Source organism: Lutzomyia longipalpis, chromosome 4, assembly GCF_024334085.1.
Source record: "Lutzomyia longipalpis isolate SR_M1_2022 chromosome 4, ASM2433408v1".
Classification (NCBI taxonomy): Eukaryota; Metazoa; Arthropoda; class Insecta; order Diptera; family Psychodidae; genus Lutzomyia; species Lutzomyia longipalpis.
In genome coordinates, this window is record NC_074710.1 from 1,354,176 (window position 1) to 1,369,999 (window position 15,824).

At 36.0% G+C, this 15,824-nt stretch overlaps 1 protein-coding gene across 1 annotated transcript in view; it reads left to right on the forward strand.

Annotated features, from left to right (window-relative positions):
- Positions 1-2,859: 2,859 nt before the first annotated feature.
- The window catches only part of LOC129795619 (knirps-related protein), a 42,279-nt gene continuing 29,314 nt past the window's right edge, over positions 2,860-15,824 (forward strand). The window contains exon 1 of the mRNA XM_055837060.1: positions 2,860-3,921. The gene's annotated coding sequence lies outside the window, so the exon portion shown is untranslated. The remainder of the gene's footprint in view (positions 3,922-15,824) is intronic.

A 15,824-nucleotide genomic window follows, 5' to 3' on the forward strand; every position in this document is an offset into this window, starting at 1 on the left:
TGCCATGGGAAGGGTTGATTGCTGTCACGTTGTTTTTTCCCTTAAGAAATGTCTAAGAAAAGATTGGAGGAAAAGGAAATTTATGGACTCACAGTGGCTGGAGGAATGCTCCCAGTCTGCATTTCTGTGGTCAACTCGTAATGGTTTTGGGTCATCCCTGCAATAACTCACTACTTCTGCTCCTTGTACCCCTTAAGGACACCCGCGGTGGTATTAGAATGGACAATACTGTTAACGTGGACGGATGGTCAGAACCGTAACACACCGAATAATGAGCTTAAATGGCATCCTCATGTCTTCGCCTTGACCACTCTCTCTATGCAAAGCAGGTAGAACCAATGATGGCCTAAACATTCACCCCCCTTGAGACCATTCACTGAAAAGTCACTCAATTTACGGCATGCATCCTCCTAGATTGTACTTCTGCTGACCTTTCTCATGAAAAATATGTAGTAATTCTCACAGGGGCGTAGCCAGAACCAAATTTTAGGGGGGGTTTTCACTTTTGAATTTGTTCGACGAAGGGGGGGGGGGGCTGGAAAAAATTTCTTCTTCTTCTTCGTTTTTTTAATTGTACGGCTTTTGAACTCCTTCAAGGTCCATAAAATGGTTTCAAACCAAGTTTTTGATTTCATTTTTTATAAGAACAAAATGTTCCCACAGTAGCGATCATTGGGTGAAATTCACTAGTCATCTGTCTAAAACACTTAAGAATTTCATAAATTTTCTTACAAAAAACTTCTTAAGATTTTCTAAAGTTTTCTTAAGAAAAATTTAAGTTTTTTTTTAAGGAAAATATAAAATTTCTTAGTGGGCCTGGGGTGCAATGGATAGAGCGCTTGAGTGCGCATCCAAAGGTCGCCGGTTCGAATACAGAACCCGGCAACGCGCCCCATCCGCCAACGTGCAATTAGATCACGTTGACCGGTTGGATCAGGCGATTGATACACTCCTATCCGTAAAATGGCCCACACGTGGTAGTATCTAGCAAGGCCTACTTCTCCGCAAGGAGAACAACAACATCATAAAGGGCGGCCGGCCCTGTTCCTATATGGGATGTAGCGCCAAAATATTTATTTATTTATTTATTTATAAAATTTCTTAAGTTTTCACAATCAAAACTATAGAATTTCTTTAGTCAGGCTGAATTGGTTCAAATTCATTTTTTTTCAAAGATTTTTTCTGGTGGTTTTCGGGCATCTAAATTAGAAAAAAAACATCGAAAAACATGCATTTCGCCCGATTCAACCTGACATAAAAAAAAACTTAAGTTTCGCTTACGAATACTTTGAAAGTCTTAAGTTTTTTTTCTGAAAAAATTTAAAAAATTTAAGAAAAATAACCAATTTGTTTTTAAAAAAATCTATGACAAGCAGTTTTTTTTAGATCCATTTAACTATAAAGAAGCCAGAGATTTCAATATTCATAGTTAAGCGGGGTTGTAAGACGATCCGAAGTGAATATGTGGAATTTGAGTGACGTTTTTAAAGAAAGAAATAAAATTTTCGAGAAATTTTCTGATCAGGGAAGTAAAAAAAGGAAATTTTTCGTGGTTATTTTTATATAACAGTATTTTTTGGAAACTCTAAATTCTTGTTTTTTCTTTTAGACATTGAAATTGACATTAAGAAAAATTTAAATTAGAATGTTTGGATAGAAGAAAATGAGAAAAAAACGATCCCAAAATCGAAAATTTTAGCGATTTTTCTGATACTTGTTCAATATGTTCTTGAGTTAATTTGACTCGAGGGGGGGTTTTAACCCCCAAAACCCCCCCCTCGCTACGCCCCTGAATTCTCATACAAAAAGTCATTATTGCAGAAATTTGTTTTTCTTTTATTTCTTCAAAAAGTACTTTAACCGCAAATAAAAACATTTTTAATGTTTTATTACTTTAAGAAAATAGATAAAATTATATTAATGAAAATTTTGTTTTAAAATTTTCAAATTATTTTTATGTTTAACCCTTTGAAATTGAAGACCATTCGGGCACTAGACTAGAAGATATTTTATATTCTCGATATTAAGTTAAATAATTTTTTTAAGTCAGAAATTCGTTAAATTTATATTATTTTCTTTTGATCTTAACATCCCATTCATATTGCTTAAAATTCTTTTAAAATTCTCAAGAGATTTTTGTCTTAATTCAAACATTAAACAATAATGTTATAAAAAAAAACTTTTTAGCATAAGAATTCCTTTTGCACCACAAAGCTTAAAAAATTTATATACAAAATATTTTCATATAATCATGAAATTGATCCTCATAGATTTTTCATGATCGCGTGAATTTTCATTTAAGTATTTTCCGTGTAGAGAGAAAGATAAAATAAAAATCCCACAGCAACACATCTTGAAGAGAAAAATATTTTTCCACAAGTGATCTACAATGATTATATTGCTGGAAGTGAACTTGTGTGTTATGTAAAAATTTTCCCACATGTATTACTCGAAAACAACCTGTAAACACGAGAAAATGCGCGGAAAAATTCTCCCGGGAGAATTATGATTTAAGGAATTGAGCTAAGAAGAAGCGGAAAAAAATTGTAAATGTCGAAATGTCGTTTGTGACGTTGAAAAGGTAAACAAAAGCGCAAAGAGATACGCCAGAAATGCGATCTTATACCTCCGGAATCGAATCAAAGCGGAGGCAATGAAATAAAATATAAAAAAAACAACATACACACACCTGGGACGTCTGCTGGTGGGATCTTGAGACCTCCCGATTTCTAATAGTTCACATCCGCTCAACTCCGCCTTTTACAGGTGTAATACCAACGGATTGGTGCTACAGTTTCCCCTACCCCGTGTGATCTCACCCAGGTTGACTCGAGCACGAACAGTTTTGCAAGAAGTCTCAAGCCGAACCGTCGCTCCTCGGCCAACAGCACAGCACACCAATGTTGACTTTTAGCGCTCAGTTCGCTCTCGTTCGTGCTCACGATCACTTGACTTTTGTGCCTGTCTTGCAGCGCTCTTCATTCCGCGGTGATCGTGGTTTGGAATTTTTTTCTCTAAAAATTTATTTCTCTCATTTTTTCCCCGTGTCGTGTGATCTTGGATGTTTTCTTTTTGTTTGTTTTACCTGTGCTAAGGACCAAGGACTTTGTGACAATTGAGAAAAAAAAGTGATTCAAAGTTCTTTTTTTTGTAAAATTGAAAAAGAAAAACAAAAACAAGGAAAATTTGCTGTTTTGTGTGCGCTGGAGCAATATTTGAGAATTAATTTTGTGAAGATCGCATTGAGGATCGCCACTGGAGATCGCTACATTCCGCGTGATTGCGCTAAATAAATGTGATCAATTGAGATGGTTAATTAATAAGTCACAAAAGTCGATCATGCTCGCAGCTTAGAGATCGGACTATGAGGATTTAGCAGTTGATCGCTAATTGGACTTGAGTAACCCAATTTATGACAAAAATTCACCAACAATTAGATCACCGCATCTTAAAAGAGATAAATTTCGTGTGAATTTATGCACTACGGAGTGACTCTGTGATTAACGTGTTGTATGGACAACCGCGGCCAGGTGCTCTAGAAATTCTTTTACAAGTGACTTTGAGTTGTAAAAAGCCGAAGAAAAAAAGTGTCAAATGGATCAACTCGCAAACTTACTTCACTTCAACCATCCAATTAGAGCTTGAAGGTGCAAAGGAATTTTCTTTAAAAAAAAACAAAAGAAACAACATTAGAGATTCTCAAAGAGACAAAAAAAAATAGAAAAGAATATCGTCCATTGAGATTTATGTGCTTTGTTTTGTGTGAAGAGGATTTGGAGTGACTTAAAAAGTGACCACGATTGCGATGGAGTTTAGATATTGAAATCACGTTCGTTTTAGAAGTGACTTCTCTCATTGATATTTTGTGTCCATCCCACGTTATCTCAAGCAACAAGCTTCAAAATTGAGGACTTATACAAGGTAAGTTGAGTGCGAGCTACCCTGTTGAAAAATTTCCACACTCACTCCCCCTTCTACCCTACGGGGGAAACGAAAGACATCAACATGCTAATTAAGCGACGAACCCGGTTTTTTTCTCTGTAAATTACCACCAAAAATTAATATTCCACACCGAAGCAATACTTTTCCGATTATGTAATTGGACTTTATGATTTTTTTAAAATTACATATTTCTCCATGGTCTCCGAGCAACCCTATGTGCCTATTTAATTAACCCAACGTTTACACGTGAAAAGATTCAAAGCGCCAAATGCGACGATTTTCCATTAGACAGAGAGAGAGAGAGAGAAATTTTGCATTTTACTTGAAAATATAGTTAAAAGCCGTACAGCTGAAAAGGCAACTTTTGCAGCAAATTATCTCAGATTAAAGTGAAAGAAGATGCGCATTGATGTGAAAGTGATTTGGAAGAAAAAGATGATTTTTTTTAGCTTGAGGAGGTTTTTTTTAACGTATATGAGGGGACCCTGAATTGAGTACCTTTAGCATTACATACAAATTTATTTTTTACCGAATAAATCACCTAAATACCAACATTTTGGAGGAGACATATACATGGGAATTTGTACACAAATAAAATTGGAAGAGGTAGAAAAGTACAAAAAATACCACACAAGAGTGCCACTTGCCAAAGTCATTGAATAAATTACGTGCACGACTCTTCCAAAAGACCTCTAAGGAAGTACTCTCAGTGCGGTGTATTGAGAAATTCCTGAAGTGTGACCCACCTATGCGGGATGCGTATGCAGAGCAAGAAAAAAGGTACCACAAAAAAGGAGCAAAAGGAAAATATAGAGCGCGAACATTGTGAGAAATGCAAAGAGATTTATGCACTGAGAAGTCTGTCCTTGCAAACACGGTGTATCGTCTCAGGTGCTTCATTCTTGATAAGAATTTAAAACGTTAGATTTTATGAGATACAAGGAGCATTAATTAATTATTAATTTCTTTAGTCACATATCGGGATCTTCTATTTACGAAATTTGTAGGCTGCCTATAAAATAGATTTTTTTTCTTAAACATTTCTTTTTTTTTTAAGTATCACTCAGAATTTTATTTAAAATAAAAGAATAAAATATGATCAGATAAAAAATTGAATATTTTAAACAAAAATATGTTGCAAATTGAATGAAATTTCAGGATAATTTGTGAAATATCCGACGGAATAAGTCTTAAGAAAATATTCTTGAAATTGATGAGAGCACATTATTTATTATGAATTAAAAAAAAATGTAAAATGAGAACTTAATAAAATCTTTATTTTTCCTTTAATTGAATTAAAAATCTAAACAGTTCATTTAGTTGTTCAATTAGTGTGCTTATAAATTAATCTTCATTAAAAGGTTGATATAGAATTCTTTTTAAATTTCTTTTCATTCTTTTTTAATAAAAAAAATAGTTAAAATTTTCTTATTTTTAAATAATAGAAAACATAAAGCTTTTAAGATAATTTTGACTCTAGAAGAGGAAATTTGTATGTACTCATTTTTAAATCAAAAAATTCTTTGACTTTTCTAGTTAAAAAATTCTGATTTATGAAAAAATTTTAAATGTTTCTTTTTTTCTAAAGATCAACAATAGTTTCCAGAGAAAGCAAAGTGAATATTAAAAATTTTATCCTGTGAAAAATTTTCCCACAAGAGGGCCAAAATCTATTCCAACGACACCTATTGCCAACTTTTTTCAGACAATCTAAGAAAGTTGTCTTTACCATTTTTTTTAAGAAATTTTCATTGCATAAAAGAAGACAAAAAATTTTATTAATCTAGATTTTATCGGAGAATTTTACTTGAAGAGTTTGGCAACTAAAAAAATACATAAAAAGGTTTAATTTTTGACCTTTCTAAGATAAATTTGACGCGAAAATTTCCAAAATTTCATGAGCTTAATTTATCTTGGGTTAATGTTAAAAATTCTCAATGAAGAATTCCTTTTAAATGCTTTAAAGAACCTTTAAGAAATAAAATCCATTCTAATTTATACCCGGGTTCAGTGAACAGAGTGTACAACAGCCTAAAAGTGTGATAAGGTCCATTGGATTGCAACAGCAAAACATGCGGGGGATACTACATATAATGTACAATTGGCCAGAAATTCACAAGACCTCCACGGGTGAACAAAAAGCAATTCTCTCTCGGTAATTACCATTAAACGAGGTACATGAATAAAAAATCTGCGTGCATTGCACTTCTTTTCCATTTCCAGCGGCCACCGAAAAAAAACAAGACGAAGAAAAACAAAAACGACTTTTAATTGTTATTCTCCCCCAAACGGCAATAAATTAATGCACTTGTGCATTGTGTCGTTGATGCTTTGTCAGACGCACACAGAGGGCTTATAGGACATTAACACGCGCTCCTTGAGAAATTATGAATAGAATTGCTATTATTCATAATTCTTGACTGCTTTTAGTCATCTTATGTACATTATAGTGGGCACTTTGTGTCTCCGCACGCTACCACTTAGCTGCGGAGGAAGTGCCATGGATTATCTGGCGGAAGAGATGGCACGAGATTAGACGACGAAGGTCTATATGTCCTTTGTTTCATCAAAAGGAGGATTGATTGAAGGGAAATTGCAAAAAGGAAGTTTATCTGTCTTCGTTCTTTTTTTCCCCCTTTACTGGCTGGCTGGTTACTTTCCCACGAATGTGGCAGCTTCTGGAGCTGTCTGCACACAGAGAGCTCAATAGCCATCCCAATCAGTGGAGTGTCAATTGTACCACTTTCCACCGATGGGTATTTATTAGTCAGTCAAGCAGGAGCTCTTGTTGAGTCTCACGTCTCTCCGGGAGGCGATATATCTCGCGCCACAACACATATGACCCATTCTTAGAGCCAAGATTATTGGGTGTGCATCTTCTTTGTGGCAATGATTGCAAAGTGAAATTCTTGCAGATATATAGGAAAGCTCCACTCAATTCAAATTCATCGCACAACCGCCGATCTCATGCAAAATATCCCGTGCAAGTGGATGATTTCTCACAACGATCCACGGAGAGACTCTTTGGTGTGTTTGCTACCTCTTCATGAGGATGACATATCAGAATCAATTTACTCGCAATATTATATTTGTAACAATGTTCCACTATTGCATTTTGAGTATGGATTTCAATTGATTGTGCATCGTCATATTGGAGTAATTAAAATCAATTTTAATTGCACCGCAATTGCATGGCGAAGTTTCATGGGAATTGCACAGGGTGACCACAGTTAGGTGTTTCTATTGAGGATTTCAAAAGATCCCTGTTTGTTGAAGCTGGGAAAACCCGTGAAAAATAGCCAAGAAATTCAAAAAAAAAATCTTTACATTTTATGTGGACCTGAAAGGGTTAAAAATAAGCTTCTAACTGCCAAATGTGACTCATTAATTAGTGCCTTTTTGGGGAAATTCTCTCTTGCTAAATTAAGAAGTCATTCTCCTCTGTCTACAAGAACTAGACCACCTCTTTAGTTAAAATTCTTGCCATAACACAGGGAAAGTTCTAACTCTTAAAATTCTATCTCTCATGCCCAATTTATTAAGATGTAGAAAAAAAATTAATTGCAACCAGAAGAAAACAATTAATTGCACGCAATCATGTGGCGGCAATGTGTAGCTCCTTATGGATTATAGCAAAATCTCATTGACAACATGTATAAGTACCAAAAATACAAATTGAATAATGATGCAAGATCGCTGTACGTGAAAGTCATTACAGGGAATTCAATTCGCTCTGCTTCACCGCAATTTGGGCGACATCCTCGCGCTGGATTAGTTTTTTTTCTTTGCGCTCTGTGGCGCCCCACAAGACTCACAATTGCCGTACAAACCACTGAACCGCGTAAAGAGTTTGGCGTATTGGGGATACCAACACGCAAAATTGCAGGATGGAATTGCTTTTCAATTACACCTCAATGTCAAGGGGCGGTTAAGTAATTGGATAAATGTGTGAGAAGTGGCCGAGTGTACTTGTTGATGAAAATAAAAGAAAATAAGATAAAGTTTAACTATCATATTACGTTTTAATTGCTAAGTTTTTGTCGTTAAAAATCTTTTTTTTTATTTAGTTTGAACGAAAAAAATCTGACGTTTACTTTTAGAAAATTTGACAGCTTTCAGAATGACAGATGGTGAAAATCAGACACTTGCTGATGTTTTTTTTTTTAATTTTGTGCACCTATTTTAATAGTCACACAAATTTTTCAAAGTAGTATCTAAAAATCTTCAAGCCTAAGTCGAAAAAAAACTAACTACCATTTAAATATTCAATTTGAATTTTGACAGCTGTCAGAATGACAATACTAAAAAGTGACAGAACAAAACGGACATTTTGAAAGAAGTTTTATTTAATATTGATTGAAATAACTTGATTACGTTAAATTTTATTCTTAATTTAAAAAAAAATTAACTTGTTAAATAAAAATAATTGAATTGTATTAATAATGTAAGAATTATTAAAAAACAGAGGGGGTCACATTACTCTTTTTTAGTGAAGCCAACTAATTTAATGGCAGATGAACTTTTCTAAATTCTTCTTTGTATCAACAGCGCAATATTGTTAAACGATAAAGAAAGTTCTTAATCTTAAGAATATTTATTTCTCTATTCAAGGATGCCAGAAATTTGAAAATTTAAAGCATTTTTCTTGCTGGCTCCTGTGAAATTAATTATTACTAAGAAATTTTTATGATAATTTGAAGATTAATCACGAAATTTTCGAGAATTCAGAGATTTTCAAGATTAAATAAAATTTAATTATTTCCTTGAAAATTTTAAAGAGCATCTTAATTCATTTTTTACTCTAACAGATCATCTCGATTCCAATTGCCTGTTAGCACCTTCTCAGTGGATTTATTGGTAGCACCGTGGCAATTTTGACGTTCTCGTCAAATTTTTTTTAATCCACCTCACACCCATCTCGCGTCGCGCTTTTATTGATGAGACGTAGTTCTGTTGAAACGCCATCGGATTGAGTCCATCGAAAAATGATCGAGATGTGTTAATTAAGTGTGGAATATTTTGAAGAGCAATCAAAGACAACACACAAAAATACCCAACCGTCGTGTGCAAATTGATCTTCAATTGTGGATGACCTCATTGCTTTTTGATGCTTTTGTAGGAATTTTTATTTTTTTGGGAAGTCCTTTGTCTTGGGCGCGCGGGGGAACTGCAAATCAATTTGCATAATCATATTCCGAATAGCATTTGATTTTTTTGGTTCAATTAACACCTCAGCGTAAATCGCTGTTTAAGAGACTCTCGCGCTTGAGAAGCTCCCGAAAGTGTAATTCCCTCGGCTTTTATCGGGTGCGAAAGACAATAAAACTTTTAATATGCCAAACCCTTGAAAACCATCCCGCGGAAGAAACTTATTGATTGTAAAGGAAAAAAAATGCTTAAATTCCATCTCAAAACTTTTTTTCGCACCATAAAATTTAGTATAGTGTAGCAAATAAATATAATCCATTGAATGTCTATCGTATTTTTTCTACCTAAGGTCGCTCTCCTTCAGAGGTAAGAAAAAAAAGCTTTGTGTCGGTGCATACCAATTAGGTACAACACGTATAAAAATTTTAATGAGTGTAATAAATCCCGTCGCCAAGAAGGTGGATGGTGTAGAAAAAAGGTGGTGTAATTGTATTTAATAAGGGGTGTTTGTGTGTGAAGACGATTAGTCCAATGATTATGGAGTTTTTAGATTAATTAAAATAATATTTGGAATCTCTTCCCCTTAAATTTTAGGAGGTGTGAGCTGAACTACATTAGCCGGCGGATAAAATTATTTTAAGGGGTAATTTATCACGAATAATCAAGAATTGATTAAATTACTATTGACTGAGAATTTTCCTTGCTTTTCCGGTAGTGCCAAGAGTAAAAAAATTTCGTCCAAAAAGAAAGACGTTTTTCCCAAAGCTTTCAACCCTTATCCGGGCTTTCCTCAGTGGCTGAAAGTGGGTGAATTTCTTTCCGGATAAGGATTGAAAGCTTTGGGACGTACGTTTTTCTTTTTTGACGAAATTTTCTACTCCTGGCGATGACCGGAAAAGCAAGGAAAATTGTTTCACACCAGGTTCAACACAAAGATTGAATGAGAATTTACGTAAAGAAATCTTTAAATTATTCCTAATCAAGGGGTCGATTCTATATAAAAATCGTTTTTTTTTTTTCATAGAGATTTAGGATATCTTTTTAATAAATAAGTATTTTGTGAAAAATCTTTCAAAATTTAACAGTTCGATTCTTTCCTTAGACGAAAAGGAAAAATACTTTTCTATTTCATTTAAAAAACTGTCTGAATGACATTCTAAAGGAAAAAGAACTATTCAAAAATTCGAACAGTCAAAAATTTTACAATTTTCTATTTACAAGAAATAAAAGAATTTTTGATAGAATCGACTCAAATTTCCTACATTTTTTGGTCAAAAACATTCTTTAATTTCTCCCTAAAAATTAAAATCTTCCGCCTTCTTATAATCTGTCGGCCCAGGTCTCCGTTCAAGAGGGATTTACCCTGTATGAGCCATCAATGAGCTTTAATTTACAGCATTCATTCACGCCAGGAAGTTGTACGGCTGGACCCTTTTTTGTATCAAATCCATCCCATTGAGGTTTTCCGAAGCACATCTCTACAGATTTCTTTTTAAATGCCCCCCATTCGTCCTCCTCGCGTGAAAAAGTGCCGCGCACTTACGTGGTTTTTTTTTTGGGCAGAGCACACACGGGAGAAAAAAACCATCCAAATTGCCATGTTAATTTAATTTGAGCAACCGACCAAACCCATATAAGATCCAATTCTGAGCTCTCTGGCTCTCTCTCTGTCTCTATCCCCATCCTGACCTCTACTTTTCATCCAATTTCTACCTCAAGTGGAGACACAATCATCTCAATTGTCTCCATTGTCTCTCACAATAGAATTTTCCACGGTCATGAAATCGCTTTTTCCCACTGCTCCCGCTTCCCCTGTGGGGGCAGGTGCAGCACCTACTGCACTCATGGGGCGCCTGGAAAAGCCGTGCGACATTTTCACGTGACATGCCGGCGGGGGACGTGGTACACAGCAACTTCAATTGCATTTTGCAAATTGAGGTGAATGAAAAACGGAGAAAAACAATATTAAAACAGAATCATTGTGAGACAATTGAAAAATTAATTGTATTATTCTATTAGTTTTTTTATTTGAATATTCTTTGCGAGAAAATAATGAAATTAGGTAGAGAATTAACTTAAAAAAAAGTTATTCTTTGATGTAGATGGAGACGCCTGGTGGATTCAGAAAAAATCAAAAATACGTTGCAATGGAGGCGGTAAGTTGTACCAGGCGCCTCCATTTTACTTCCCCAAAAAAATTGTCTTGGTTTTGGGTTCTAATATGTATAAAAAATTATTTTATCTTCCAGCTAAAGACATTGAAAATGATGAGTCAAAGCTTCCAAAGTTTAAATGGAAAGCTCTTAATTTTTCAACTGTGTTTTTTTTAGTTATTTCTCTTCCCTAGAATTTTGTATGATTTCCTTATCAATAGTCAAAAGAATTATTCTCCCTGTAAGAATCTAATACAAGCGATAAGTTGTGCTGCGATGTGCAATAAAACGCGAAAGATTCTGACAAGGAAGCTAAAACTTGCTCACCTTGGTATGCATATATAGCACAATACTTCCTTCGAAGACTCCACACACACACAACCTCGCTCCTCGTGACTTCTTTGTCAGTGCGCGGGATTGTCTCGGGTAGGGACCCCTTTTGAGCGTCATCAGAAGCGCGCGCACACACCTGGACATAAGAAAAAGGCCCGTCACCTGAGCATTGATTGCTGAACGCGTGTGCGAGACATTCAATCACGTTTCCTCCCAAGAGAGTTCATTTTTCGTGTATATACGCTGAGAGATTGCCTTTTTGCTGCTGCACAAAATGTGAACAATTGGAACCTTCCTGGTGCGACAATGAGCCGGTGCAGGCTGCGGAATATTTATCTGTCTATTAATCCACATAAATATTCAGCAAGTGCGCCACGGCGCTGCTTCTTTAAGCATTCCAACCGTGGAAAATCGTGGTCTTTTGCAGTTGACGCACGTCAGGAAATATGTAACGCGTTCAGGGCATCACTGCGCGGTCGTTGTGTAAGATTCCACGCTCTTCTCACCTCCCGCCCCAGGTAATCCTCCTCACACCTGCAAATTAGGTACGTAGGATGTTTTTTTTTTTGTTGCTAAAATTCTTGCAATGAGAATTGATAGGTTCACTCTCAATTTCAACTCCATTTGCGCGTCTTGAATGTAAATTGAGTGACAATTTGGCAAAATTTTTCGTGAGCTTGGCCAAGAGTTTTTTTCTCTTCTTTCCCACAGTTTGGGGTGATTTTTTTCTTGTGCGCGCATCTACACGGTAAGAAAGCTTCAATGAGGAATTTCTGGGGCACATCAATTATTTTGACTGTTTGCGCTTCAATAGACGCAAAATTGTACAATTTGCTGAGGCTGCAAAAGAAATTTCATACAATAGCACCAAACAGTCAATAATTACACAGCAATAACACAGCATTTCACATGTTTTTCTGCATATAACCTCCTCTGTCTGTACGATCCCCAATATTTGCCTGCACTTGTGCGGCCGTTTTTTGCCTCAACTCTCTGCCCGATGAGGCGTTTTGCGCGCGATGAGTTTCTCACCCATCAAAATGGTCAGAGAGTGGAGGTGATTTGAAAGAGAGCTACATAAGGCATGCGGGGGGATTTACTTATGTATGACGAAGGTCTTTCGAAAATCCATCTTGGAGAAAATTGAAAAGATCTTAACGGAATTGAACAAAGATTTGCAAAAGCACTTATGATGATTTTTGAATAAAATGAAATTATATAATTTGAAAATGTCAAGTTTGAAAAAATACTATGAGAAAGAATAAATAAATAATATATCGTTAACTCTTTAACTTGAAAGTTGGTGGAGGGATGGTTAGAGCGCTCAGTTCGTAACCAAGTAATCGCCGGTTCAAGTATCAGAATTGATTATTTTTTTTTCCTTTTTCTCGCCTTTTTTATTTGATTATTAACCTTAAAAAGGTGTTTAAGTATTCTAATTAAAAAAATGTACTGGTAAGCTGACCAAGCTTACGGGAGCTGTGTTTCTTTCAGTGTACCAATTTTGTGAGAGCAAACTAGAACGCGAATTAATTTAAATACGTGCAAAGTCATACCCTAATAAATCTTTAGAAGACCATATCTCGAGAACGGATCCATAGATTTTCATAAATTTTTTTTTGTTTGAAAGGTCTTGAAGTCAGCTACAACATATCGAAAAATGAAAAAAATTTATGTATCCATTTTCGAAAAATTCGAGTTCGAAATTTTCGAAAACTTTGTTTTTGACTTTAGCGCCTCTTGCGGTCATTTCTCGAAGTTGCAATGTTCTAGACATTTGTAGGGTTTCTCGAAACCTTTCATTTGCGCTTGAGTTGATCAAGATCGGACTTGTAGAACCTGAGATATGACATGCTAACTTTGGAAGGCTATATCTCGTGAACGGATCCATAGATTTTCTTCATTTTTGGCATGAAGCTAGATAATATGGTCAGCTACAACATATAAAAAAATGAAAAAAATTTATGTCGTCGTTTTCGAGATATTCATCGAAAACTCATCGAAAATTTTGTTTTTGATGTTTGGCCTCCTAGCGGTCACTTTTGAAACTTCGGATGTTCTAGAGAGTTGTAGGGTTTGTTGAGATCTTTCATTTGACCCCGGGTTGATCAAAATCGGTCAAACCGTTTTCGAGTTATGGTCGATTTTCGATAAAAAATTGTGGCGGCCATATTGACTAAACGGCTTGACCGATTTTCGAAAATGAGGTATCGTTGGAAAGGTATTGATGGCCCCTACAACATATAAAAATTTCAGATTTTTAGCTATTACAGGGGCTGAGATATAGCGAAAACAAAATTTTGAGGTTATTCAAAATGGCGGACGGGGGGGTGGGGGGGTGGATTTGACCTCATAATCGGATTTCTTCAGGTCGATATTTAAACTTTGCCGTTTACCGCAAGTCTCTATCTATTACCGTTCTCTCGGAATTTAAGTTTATAATCCGGACGGCCGGACGGACGGACGGCCGGCCGGAAAAAAAATTTTTTGGCGCATACGTTTTTTGGAATGTAGGGACCCTAATTCGTGCTCATCCCAAGTTTGAGCCCGATCTGACGACTTTCGATTTTGCTCGGTACACAAAAGCTGTGTCTGAAAGAAACACAGCTAAAATACATTTAATGAATAAGAAAGAGTGATAGAGCTAAAAGAGCGAAGGAGTTGTCCAGAGTTTAAAAGAAAATGCTTTTTCAACAAAAAAAAAGCCTTCTCATAAGTATTGAGGAAAACAATCAAGAGATCTCAACTCTCCATCTACGCCTCCACATTCCGATGATCTTCAAAATGTTCAAACATCAAACCATGTGAGATTCGATTCAGTGCGAAGTGCGCAAAATTGTACGATCAATCTTGATGCGCTCCTCCAACTCCACATTTTCTTATATATACCCATTCTCCTTCCAATATAATAAACTTCCTCGCGCTGCAAGAATCTCTTTTTCATCGCGTGTGCGATGATCGTGTCTCTTTTCCACTCCCGGTCTCGGGCACTCTCACTCCCCCGCGTGTTTGTTGTTTAATAACTCGATCGCTTGTTCTATATCAACAAAAATTGTTGCTTAGCGCGAGAAACCATCGCGAGGCGCACCATGCCAAGTGCTTCTCACAGGCCTCTCGACGGGCTCTAATGATCTAGTTCCCACGCCGCGATCGACTAGCTCGATCGAGACGATTTTCAGATCAGCCCCACCTCGTGATCGTGACCGCATCGACCATTTCAAATTCCCCGCGCACAATTCGCTTCGTGATCGCTATCTCGTGGTGTGCCTTTTCATCCTGAGAGGATCACCACGATGATCGTACGCTTAGTGATCGCAATTTTACATCTATTTCTCTTATTGAGGATATTCTATAGATATCTATGCGCACTCTACTCTACTTTTTAACTATTTTTCTTTTAACCCCTTAAAGACCAGGAATTATCCAGTTAAATGAAATTCGTCCTGATTCTTACTTCCGTTGTAGTATTATAACGTTAAAATTTAAATTAAATCTTAATTTTAAGCGTCTAATGTTAACTAAAACCTTAAGAATAAAATCAAATAAAAAAGCTTAATTAAATATTACTTTTTTGACAGAACATATTTCCCTCTAACGTCTCTCAAGACTTATCCATCGTGACCACGGTGACCACATATGTTGCAGAGACCTCCCTCATGTCGAGAATATCACTCTTAAGACACATTTCCAGGTAATTTTCTGTCAACACTCGAGTCTGTCTCACATTCAAAAAATTTTTCTCGTTTGCCTGCGAAAAGTAAATCACCTCCCGATCCCTTTGCCCATTCTTCCCTCATATCTCCATACAATGAATTTCAAGACTATTTTTGGGACAGTGAGTGGACAATTTGTTATGCTTTCTGCCACATTTTTTTCGTCGACTTCTTACTCTTCGATCCCTGCCCAAATAATCCCACGGATCGTGCTCATCAATGGGATTAAAATCATCATTGAAATCGGCTTTTCTCGATAGGAGCACCTCCAGCACACAGTAGCTGCTATATTATGGATGTTTTTTTTTCTGCCCAGAATCCCCCATCGGATTAATTAGTAATTCCCCCCCAAAGTAGCTTGACATCAAATTTTTCTGTCGCTACGCAGACTTTCAAGGCGATTCGTCAATTTATAAGGTGAATTTTTGTGTGTTTCGCCACCGCAACACATTTTTCATGCTTTTCAACTGTTGGAGGGATTACAATTAGATTAGGTTAAAAATTGTTCTCATTTATTTGTTCCATTTGGTGGATT